Source organism: Oreochromis aureus, linkage group 12 (genome assembly GCF_013358895.1).
Source record: "Oreochromis aureus strain Israel breed Guangdong linkage group 12, ZZ_aureus, whole genome shotgun sequence".
Lineage (NCBI taxonomy): Eukaryota > Metazoa > Chordata > Actinopteri > Cichliformes > Cichlidae > Oreochromis > Oreochromis aureus.
Genome location: NC_052953.1, coordinates 33197883 through 33210055, shown reverse-complemented (window position 1 = coordinate 33210055; position 12173 = coordinate 33197883). Strand labels below are relative to the sequence as shown.

Here is a 12173-nt window from a genome sequence, read left to right as displayed (position 1 = left end):
ACACAGCTTGGGAGCCAGTTTGTTACTGATTTTGACCAAATCCAACATGTTTCATTTTATAGCATGTTTTTTTCATGGGAGGTTCAAATACGGGATTATTGTCAAAAACAATAGGTACACATTCTGAAGGGCTTTCTTTTCTTTTTCTTTTTGGCCGTTTTGTTTCTAACACACCATTACACACACAAAGAAAGCAATGGCCAAATGATCCTGCTGTTTCTGTTCTGCTGTTCTCCACTGGAAGGGAAATAACCTCAAAAGGAATCTAGTTGTCTAGTTGTGCAAACAGTGACCTAGTAAGATCCCGAGGCTTTGCAAAATCATAATGTATGAGTAAAATTTAAAGAGAGCGAGCCAGACTTTTTTCATGTCATCTTCTCATGTGTACTGTTAGTGGATTGGGGACATTTTTGAAGGCACTTTTAATCATTAATCATAATTTTGCATAACTAAATTAAGAAAAACACTACTATATGCAGAATAGACTGGTTAATTTAAGACCCAACCGCAGCCTCGTTTGTGATAATTATCAGTGCAAATGATGCTCACAAATTCAATACTATATTTAGAGATGTTGAAATCTCGTTCACAAAAAAAAAAACCTCCAATGAGCAAGAAGAACTGCTTCGTGCCGACGTGCACAATATGCTCTTCCAGTAAAAAGTGAGGCCCCAAAACTCTAATTCTCGTTGCTGCCTCGTGATGCATCGTCCAGTGAAAACCAGTCAGGGTTTATTCTCAGCTCCTGCTGGCACTGCCTGCCGTTTAATGTGAAGGTCATTTTATCATGTGCAGCAGAGACTACTGTGTCAGCCCAGCTTAGCGCTCCCCTGTATGCTCCGCTTGGCAGCAATAGACTGCATTGTCCACAGCTATGTTGGGAGCAATTCCTTTTTTTAATCCTTTTTTTTTTTTTTTGCTGGGATACCGTTGTACTTGGCTGCCCTATTTCTTCTGTGCGCGCCTTAGGGGAGATGCACACGAGCAGTGAGTGTTCCCTGACCTCCAGATTTAGCCCAAGCATTATACGGTGTTTATCCGCACCAGAATCACACCAATACAGTCCAGGTTTCCTGGAGCTCAAGGCTATCGCCTCAAGGATCGGTGCAGCTTGTTGACTCCATGCATCTTAGACGGAGTCTCTGTGAGGCTGAGCGTGTTGCAGCCTTGGCATTTGTGATATAGCGACAGTAGTAAACAACACAAGTCCAGTGCTCCAAGACAAGACAGGGGCAGCGCTTCCCCTAAACCAAGATGAAAATGTGCAGCACAGCACTGACAGCGGAGAGAGAATTTACTGCTTGCAAATCAAAAAGATTATTTTATTATGCCTTACATGAATAGGAATGAGGCAGCCCCATCCCTTCCTCCCTCTATCTCTCCTCCTGGCCCCATCAGTTACATATTCAGAGGAGTGCAGCACAGCACTATATTCTGCCAATGCAGAACTCCAATTATTTCTCACTGTTGAGTTAAGATTTTACACACACACACACACACACTCAGAAAGATTCTCACTCTACATGGCTGCTGAAATATGATATGCGTCAGGTTTCAGGTGACAATTTTTTTATTTTTTTTTTAAGAAAAGAAATACAAAAAAGGGAGATATTTTAACTACTTCATACCTGATACATCAGTTTCTCTCCACTGAGCCAGGTCTCCACTGTGATTGGGAGCTTGCAGCATACACCTTACCTACTGCTTCATTAATTACATTTCCCTGCAATTAGCTCCTCGTTTATCCAGTTTTAATTAACCATGAAATTATGGATCTTTCCCGTTCGGAAGAGGCATTTCATCTGGTGGTGCATTTTTGCTTCTTGAATATATTTGCTCATTATGTCTATGAAATCCTCCGTATATAGTGCAGTAGTGGCTCTGCTGCTGCTACCTTGGTAGCTGAGGGAAGGTTCTGTGTGTGTGCCACTGCACATGTGTGTGCTGAGTTAGTGAAGGACAACACCAAGGGCGGAAGGAGGGGCTGTGTGCATGTGTGTGTGTGTGTGAGTGCGTGTCAGAATGACTCAGAGTGCAGCAGTGTTTCTGTGTTATCACACACTGTGGGAGGAAGAGCTGTGTTTTTGTCTTCTCCTCTCACACACGCGCAGTTGTGATCTGTGCTACATTAGAGCTCGCCACAAATAGTATTTCAACGAAAACAGAAAAACCTATGTTCATGTACTCAGAGGTTAGGTATGAAGCCACAATAGAAAAAAAACAAATAGAAAAGCAGGTCTTACCTGACCAGAAGGTCTGAGATTGGCCTTTTTAATATGGTAAATGGCCTGTATTTGTATAGTGCTTTACTAGTCCCTAAGGACCCCAAAGCGCTTTACACATCCAGTCATTCACACACTGGTGATGGCAAGCTACATTGTAGCCACAGCTGCCCTGGGGCGCACTGACAGAGGCAAGGCTGCCGGACACTGGCGCCACCGGTCCCTCTGACCACCACCAGTAGGCAACGGGTGAAGTGTCTTGCCCAAGGACACAACAACCGAGACTGTCCAAGCCGGGGCTCGAACCGGCAACAAGACGAACTCCCAACTCTTGAGCCACGATCGCCCATATATAATATATCCTTCATTTATCCAGGTGAAGGTCTCATTGAGAAAAAAAAACAACTCTCGCCAAGGAGGCAACAGAAATGACAACACATAAAACACGTATAATATAAAAAGTAAACAAATACAACTGACATTCAATAGAGATGGGTGAACACATGACCTTATGCAATAACAGACCATCACAAGAGGAACATCAAAAGCAGTCGCATTGACTCACTCATTGAAAAAAGTCAAATATTGTGAGCATGTAGACTGTACTGGTTGTGGTTTTTACACATACAGACACACAAATGAGAGCAGTGATTTATGCAGAACAAACAGCCAGTGGAAAGTCTGTGGACACACAGCGACAGCAAGAACTCCAACATGGGGATATTTACGAGGCACTTCTGATGATGTACTGAGAATTTCTTCTCCACTCTCTTATTTCTCTCTTGATGTTTTTATGTGCTACTACAGCATGTCAGTAACTTCTGTCTGCTCTCTCCCGGAATCTGTGTTTTTTTTTTCCAGTTTATTTATTTTCTCTCTGTGCTCATTTTTTCTCTCTTCTCTTTCTCCTCACCCCCCAGCTGCTGGCAGTAGGGAGTTCGTCCTCCCCACTCTCTCTAAATGCTTGCAGACAGGGAATGGTTGCTGTGGTTCTGTCTCATATTGTAGAGGTTTACCTACAATAACAATACCTTAGACCTGGTTTAGAAATCTAATTGTCCCAATGACTACATGTCAAATCAAAAATGCAGCCCAGTTTAGATTTTTTAAACATAATTTCTGATGTTTCAGACGTTTCTACTTGCAGATTTTTTAGAAGTCCTTTTTAAAAATTGTATTTATTTACACATTCATTTTAAAATGTCATGTCATCACAACTTGTCCTTATAAAGACAAAGTGGCACTTTGAGTTTGCCGAGGCCACAAACTATTCGTGGCAGTGTTTATTCTCCACCAGGTCCAGTGTTTTATAGGATATGATTTGGCTGAGCAGTTCTCTAAAAAGCTGCAATTGCTTTATTTAAGCCGGGCGTATTTTGACTGGGCTTTCCTCTATCGCCCTGTAAATTTAGATAGTAAAACAGTCTCATGACTCAGTGAGCCACTTTTAGTGAGGTGGTGTGCAAGTGGCATACAGTAGGTTTTCCTCTAAAAATAGCAGTTTACAGAGACTAGTATCAATGGCAGTGGGATTATTGAGCTGTAAAACCAAAATTAGAAGATATAGGAAGCTAAAACTCTATCTAGAGTTAAAGGGAAATAGGTGTGTGTCAGGTGTTTACTCAGTGCCTTTATTTGTAATTTGTCAGATACATTAAAAGACCATCCCACCGTTAAGAAGGTGGGGTGTTCGATCAAAGCATTTAACACAGTTAAAAAAACAAAGAGCATGATTTATTGAATTCAAAACGTGCTTTCAATTATATTTTTACACTCTTTGCTCATTTCCACTTAGATATCTTTGCTTGATCACTTGCGAATGTGTACGAGCATAGATTAGTACAGCTTTCAGTCATGCAGTCTGCAACTGATAGTGGTCTTTAACCATAAGACTTAGACCATCCAAGGGTCATAAGTCTTCGATAGTTGCCCTTTCCATAACCTCTATTTAAAAAAATGTTGTGTAATTGTTGGATAACAGTATGGGGGTGAAACGTCTTTAGGTAGCTCAGCATAAATGGGATTGTGCATGAGATGCATGTCTTAACTTGACAGATGCCCTGGATTCTGCTTTTTCTGATTTGAGGTTTCATAAAAAAAACTTTTTCAGTACTTTTTACACCATTTTTTTCCTTTTTGTGCATAATCAGCATATCGCATTTCTTAAGTGCCTATACCCAGTAGAAGACAAGCTTACATCTTTAACATCAAAAATCCGTTTAGGTATAAGGCGTGCTTTCTTGTTATTCTTCCTACCCTATTCAGCACATCTGTTTGTGTTTAATGCATCCGCCATTTCAAATTTGACACAATCACAAACCCAAATTAGCCAGTTGCACCTTCTTCTCCTGAGCTGTTTTAAAGTTCTGCCTTCAGCTTATTTAGATCGCTGTATGTTTGTCTACTGCAATTCAGAACCTCCCACTCAATGACATTAGTTTCGCTTCAGGAGAAGCTTTCGTGTCTGAGCCACACACCTCTCTTTCATCATAAAAAAAACAAAAAAAACAGGGCACGATGATGTGGAACTCAACTCTTTTAAAATGAGGGCACGAGGTGATTTTAACAGTCTGTGTAGAAGCTGCTGTTGCATATCTGTTTTCATCATTAAGCAATTAATTAGCTTCATTACTAGCCTTATTAATGTGAGTGTTGTGTGAATCAATTTGCACAGTCGTGTTGGCACATCAAGCTTAATGTTAATGTGGGTGGCGGGTGTTGTTGAAAAGTTGTGACCTTCAACTGATATTTCTGGGTATCTAATGGTGTGGAAAACAGTGGATGTTTTTTTTCTGATAAAGAATGTCAAATTCAAAATATCACATGTATATTAATGTAATGTTGCAGACTCAACAGATTGTATGCAAATGCTTCCAAACTGATCAAACATTTTGGAACACCGGAGTATAATTATGAGTTGTGTGTCATGCATGGTGAGTAACTCAGACAGTGTTGCTTTGTAGCTGTGCATTTTCATAGCCCCAGCATGGAAGAACATTTATGCTCAGTGTCTACTTTGTGGGATCTCAGTTGGTCAATGGCTTGGCTGTTTCACTTTGTGAAGTAAACCAGAGCAGTGAATTTACAATGGTTACAATTTGCTAACATGTGAGTCCAAGTCCGAATTTTATGAAAGAGCAGTTGTAATTGTCAGTGAAAGATTGTTGACTATTAGACTTAGAGGCGATGTCCAACAGAACACAAAACAGAGAACAAATCAAATCATGAAAAAAAGATCTCATTTTGAATTTGGTGACAGCAGAGCAAAAGTTGGAATGGGGCAACAAAGCGCTGGATATTAAGTGTTATAAAGAAAGCAGCTCACATCTAATTAGGTTGGTGGCAGGTCAGTGAAAAAAGAGCATCTTATAAAGTATAAAGTACTCAGAAGTAAAGATGAGCAGAGATTACTAATCTGGTAAACACTGTACCTGAATTGTGGGCAGAACAGTGGCACAGTGAGTAGCTCTGATAACTCCCAGCAAGAATGTCAAGGGTTCAAATCAACCCTCTGTCTAGAGATTCCATGTTTCTCCTACAGTCCAAAAGCATGCAAGTTGTTGGTTCAGCTTAATTGGTAGTTCAAAAGTACTTCTAGTGTGAATGGTTGTCAGCCCAGTGATGTATTATAGCAAGAATGGGGTGACATTCCTTTCCTAAAAGTCGAGCAGCTGGCCTCATCAGTTCCTAAATACTTGTATACTATTAAAAGAAGAGAGGATGCTACACAGTTGTAAACACGGCCCTGTCACAATTTTTTGAGGCATTCTGCTGCCATCAAATCCAATGAGTTAATATTTCTGTAAAAATTGTACATTTTGTCAATGATAACACTGGATATTTTTTCTGTGTTCTATTGTGAATGAAATATTTTTGTTTTGTTTGGAGCATTCAGGCACTGGCCCACAAGTACATATACTAGTAAAATACTGCAGTAAAAGTTTATTAAACTTCTTTACTCAAGTAAAAGTAAAAAGGACCGGCTGTGAAATGTACTCAGAGTAAGAAAGTAAAAGTAGCTCCTAGAAGAACAGGGTAACTAAACCTTGTGCTATATTACTGTAATAATAAAATAATATTAGAAATTTTATTTCAGTCTAAATTTTGAATCAGGTAAGTAGAACATGAGCAGAGAAAAATAATAAAACAAATTATATCAAATATATCATATAAAAATTATATATCTATGTGTTGTTGCCTACATTGTAGAGGTGACTCTAAAAGGGAAAATGTGTACAGTCAGAGGTTAAAGTGGCTTCAGCAGGTGGAGGAACCCTAAAATCAGTTGTAATAGTTCAGCGTGGAGAAAAGAATCACAACCCACAATAATTTCTATTCAGACTCTCAGTAGACTTAACGTCAGATCTCTGCTACACTTAATGTACTGAGCTCTGACCATGAAACCACAGCCACTGTGTATCAGTCACACACTGCTCATTACTTTAAATCCATCACAGTACAGCAGACTAACCTGTTTATCCTGCACTAACCTGCAGAGGATTTTCATGCAGCCGTTAAATAACACAGTTAGTCTACCTCAGTTTGTTCAGCAGCATGTTTCACAATTTGAAAAACACAATGTCACATTTACAGAACCTATATAAGATTTAAAAACTTGAGGACTTACATGTAAGCTTTAAATTTCCAGTTTCAAACTGCACTGAGAAGTCCTTACCTTTAAACCTAACCTCTCCTCTTCCTCTAATGTCCTATCTTTCTTATCTTTCTCCATCAATGAGTGAAGTTAGCTCTCTTTCTTTTCTCTCCCTGTCAAGTGTAGCAGCTGGAGCTTTAGCTAACGACACACTGTGAGAAAAACTGCACAGAGACAGCGTGTTCACTGATGTTTGTTGAACTGATAGAAACGTTAGATTTGAAATTTTCTGCTACTTAAAAAACATTTCGTACAGCTAGCTAAATGCTGAAGTACTGCGACTAACCCCTGAATTTGGCACACAGTTTTGCCTCTTTTATCACTTTTTATGTGACATCTTGTGGTGATTAACACACCATCAGGAGCCTTTCGCATGTTACTGTTCAGGCTCAAACAATAACTTCTGTCATATGCCTTAAACCAAAAGTATTGAAAGTGTAAGAAGTAGAAAGTACAGATATTTGTTTAAAAATGTAGGGAGTAATAGTAAAAAAGTTTACTTGATTATTTAATTTTCTGAAAATAACAGATATCTGAGAACAGTAACAAATTATTTGTACTTCCGACCCCTGGATTCAGGTTTGTGTTTACACAATGTTACAAGGTTTTCTAGAGTAGACAGAACTTCACTACAGGCTTCAGTTAGTGTGTTAAATGTTAAAGTACATGACAGTGGAATTAGAAAAAGATTGAACAGGTCTGGCATGTTTGAAAGGGATGCCAGAGGAAAGTCTCCTCTCTCTAAAAAGAACATGGCAGCACGACTTAGGTTTGTAATTGGGTCATGCAACAGGACGATGATGCCAAACACAGAATTAAGGTGTTGAATCATCGGATGTAGTTGCATATGTACTCTCTTTATATAGCAATGGTACAAATATCCCAAAACACATAAAATATTCAGAGTAACAGTCTTGCTATACCCCATGATGGTGATGCTAAAAGTTGTTTAAAGAAAAAAAAGTCCATTAAAAAAAGATTTTGGCTCTAGACTATAATACTCTGGATGAAAAAACTGACTTTGCTCCAGATTTTCAGATGACATTTTCAGCCCTGAAAATGTCATGTGGCTAGCTATTGGATTTAGGTCTTGAGGGGCAAAACTGGGACAAAATTGCTATAAAGAAGAAATAAATAAAACACACAATAAAAAGGGGCAGATTTTCAACCCAACTCTGTGCACTTGTGGGGCTATAAACTCAGAAATCAAAGTATGAGAGCAAAATTTTACACAATCTTAAATGTACTAAAGTTGTATAAATAAAATCAGGAAAGTTTGACGAGGTCAGATGGGAGGCACTTACTAATTTTTCATGGAATGGCCCAGCATCATTTTAAAATGTTTAACTAACATCTGACATTGTCCACTTCAAATGTGATGGAAATGTACTTTCAGGAGTTATGTTTTATCAAGCAAAGACAAAACAAAGAGGAGCTTGATAACAGGCTGAAAAATAATCTTCAGATTTCAGATTTTGAGTTGGTTCAGTCACTCTTTACCTGTCCTGTGTCGTGCTCATATTTAAATTTCTGATTGAACCTGGCAACTCATTAAAACTTTTAACTGGAAACGTTTGAGTACACAAAGTTAAAGTTAGAATTCTTCTCATGAAAAGAATAAAGAGTTGTGAAATTAAATACACAATGCAGTGTACATACAGTATTTTCATAAGCCTTGTCTGAACATACGGTTTTTACCTTACATTTATTTATTTTTAAAAAAAACTAAATTCAATAATGTATTCAAATACTGTTGAATAGTTGAAGTGAAAGGTGCAGTTATTGACAAATGTAAAAAACTTTTTCTGCCTACAGTCTGTTAATGATTACAGCCCATTCCATTCATGCACCGTGCCTTCGTCTAGACAGAAAAGACATTTCTCTGTATACAACCGGCTAATGCAGTGAATACAAGAGTCCTTCGGCTGACTGATTGAAATTGATTGAGTGGTGCTGAAGGTAATTGAATACTGCTGAAATAACCTACTGGTTCCTTTGAGAGCAACAAGGAAATACTGTTTAACGGCTCTAAAGCAAAGACAGAACAAGTGGCATCTGTTGTATCCTGGCTCATATCCAACATTCTTAATGAGTACAAACTTTGTGTACATGCCTTATATTAGAACTTTGCACTGGGAATAAGTTTGCCTATTATCCAAATTATTTTTAAAAGAAAATAAAAAAGCATGCCAATAGCAGAATAGACCACTCTAACATAACAAATGAGGTAAAGTATAGATTTTACTTTACTTGAATATAAACAACGTTAGTTCTAAGCTAAGTGCATCTGCCATTTTTTCAGCTTTCCAGAGCTCTTACACTCAATAAGGGAGTAACAGTAAACACAAAATCTGTCTTTCATTGTTATGGCATCGCCAAAGACATTCAGGTTTATTTGTATACAGTCCTTTAATTCGGTAGTCGATATTAAAACCCGATATCACAGCAAAGAGTGTAACAGACATGCCGTTCCACCATGTCCGTTTCACATTGCCTCTCCAAAGCGTAAAATGTACACACATACAGAAATTGCACTACTGCAAGAGAATAAGTTGGTAGTTGGTAATTTCCAGAAATTATTAAGCTAGATAGTTAATATTTCTTTACATGCAAGTGTCTTAGTAATGTCTGTTTAAATGATTCCTCTTGATTATTTTCATGTTTTCTTGAAATAAAATATCTTCCTATGCTGTTACTGCAGATTACTGCAACTTCTGCATGTGTGTACATGTCATGCATTGGAGAGGCAAAGTGTGAAATGGACACTGTGGACTGATGTGTGTTGGATATTGTCAGAATCAAAGTGGCAAGTGAGCCAAAACAGCTTTTGCACATGATGTGATATTTTGCACCCCTCTGTATGAATCACTGTGACGTGTTCATCTGAACTTTGACCCTCTGCTGTATTGACCTTTGTAGGCAAAAATTTGCTGAATTGAGAATGAAAAATGAAAAATTAACTGCTTCTGTGTCAAGAAGTGTAGAACAGCAAATTAGTCCTATGTCACTAATATGCCATATTAGTGACATATTGGTATTAGCCCAATGGCATGTGGTGACTTTTACAGAAAGACAAGCAGAGATGTTTGCACAACTGTGGAGCTTATTCACAGCTCTGAGTTTAGAAACACAGTCCTCGACCTTGATTTTGTTTTTATAAGTATATTAAATACATTTCATTCTAAAAATGTGTGACGTGGTTAACTGTCAATATCTACTGGGGGGGAGGGGTCAAGAATATTAATGAAACATGAAGGTAGAGTTTTGGCTAAACAGACGGTTAAATGCATTCTATTCAATCCACCACGTGATCTTTCATAGACGCTCAACTTGTCTGTTTTATTAGACAAGACATGGTCAGATCTGCAGCTCCCTCTGCATCATCATCTGAGCTTTTCCTGCTAATGTACTAAAGGAGATTGTAAAAAGCTTTTCACACTCCATCTTACCATCTTAAGCACAAGGCACATTTCTGAAACTGTTCTATGACTGTATATGTTGGGCAGTGCAATTCTATGTCTGGAATGGTGAATATACACTGGTCTTCTGCAGTTATAGTGCTCTGTGTTTTTATTAAGATCCTGTTTTACCTGGTCTGCCATCAGTTTACAGTGAAAGATGAGCACATTATCCACATTGTGCATGCACAAACCATCAGAAAAAAAGCTTCTGGCTTCCCAGCTTGCCCAGCTCAAGTCTTTGTTAGCAGGAGACGGACGTGCCTGTAAAATGGAGACAGCCACAGTTTCCTATGAGTAGGAAACAAGTGGAGCTTTCAGTAACAATAGCTGAGCATGGCCACAAAATGGCAGTAGTGTAAATGGATTTTGGATTTTTACATTTGACATTTGACAAGATTTGACTAAATCTACCTTGCTTGTCCTAAAATTTTGCCATATATACCACTAATATGGCTAAGAGCTTTAGCACTGGATTTCAAAGCAGCTAACTGCAACCTCCAACAATCCTTCGCAACTGGTAGCAGAATACTCATTGTTTTCTAGCATTAATAGTCAATCACATACCAACCTCTAAGTCTTTGGGATTGAGACCTTATACTTTCCACGAAAGTAACTTGTACATAATTTCATACTATTCTCATCCTGTGACATCTAGGATAGACTCCAACACTTCCTGAAAAAAATGGAAGAAAATAGAAAAATGGATGTGTGTAATTCCGTACTGTATACTTTAATATTTCTCCATGTGTGAGGTTAGCTGTGTGTTGTCAGCAGTTTTACACTACCTTCCATTTGCGAAGCATCATGCTCTTTATTTGCATTTTGGACACCAAAGACTGAATGAATATACTGGTCTCCCTGTATCTTTCACCAGAAAACAATGAGTTTTTTTTAACAAGACACTTATTGGCAAAATGAATGAATGTGGCAAACTCAAAAATTGGTGACCGGTTAGTTTCAGCAATGGATTTACCCTGAAGAATGAGAAGGTTGCTGATATTGGACTTCTTTCTATTATTACGCATTCCCTTAAATTCAGATTTCAGCTCAAATATTACCATATATGTTACAGATCAAAACCTGAACACACAGTCCAAAGACTTTTCTTCTCTACCTAACTGAACTCTTAGAAGTAAATTTATCATGAAGGTGAGTGAGCTGATTATCTCGCTTCATCTCAGACTGAGACAGTTGAACTGAAAAGACACACACACGCTCAGGCTCGCTGTTCACTCATTGCGTCTGGTAGAGTGCACCCTGCAACGGAACAGACATTTGAGAGAGGTCATGAAGTTCACCCTCTTCTCTCCTCTTCCTCCTGGATGAATATCAGCCTTTCTGAACAACACTGGTGGGATTGTTCTACATTTTCTGATGATAGTGGGTTTTTGGTGCAGTTTGCAAAGATGGACTGTGAAGGCCTTGAGTTGGCCTTATCTTGACGTGCTCTGTTGGCTACGTTTTTCTTGTTGTTCCTGGAAGTTGATGGGAGGAGTTCAGAACTTGAATCCAGAGATGTAATGCAAGATCTATTAGATCCTGTCTATCATTTCCTCTGGCTGGCAGGTTGATCTGCCTATTGTTGTTGTTTTTTCTTTTTTATATCCCTTGGCCTTATTTGAAGAGCATGTGCGTTTTCTCTTATTGTCCACAAAGGCTTTCACTCTCTCTTTGTAAGATTGTGGAATAGCCTTTGTCTTAAGAATAATACTTTGCTTTTTGTTTACTCAGCCTGCCAATGTCTGAATTGACATTGAACAGAACTGACTTTGGAAGGTCCAGGTCATTTAATCTGGCCTGTTTGATACATTGATGGAAAAGGAATTTTCATCAGGT

The 12173-nt window shown here is 38.5% G+C and overlaps 1 protein-coding gene across 1 annotated transcript in view; it reads left to right on the top strand.

Moving 5' to 3' along the window:
- The window catches only part of zmat4a (zinc finger, matrin-type 4a), a 147287-nt gene that overhangs the window by 73109 nt on the left and 62005 nt on the right, over positions 1-12173 (top strand). The window lies entirely within an intron of this gene.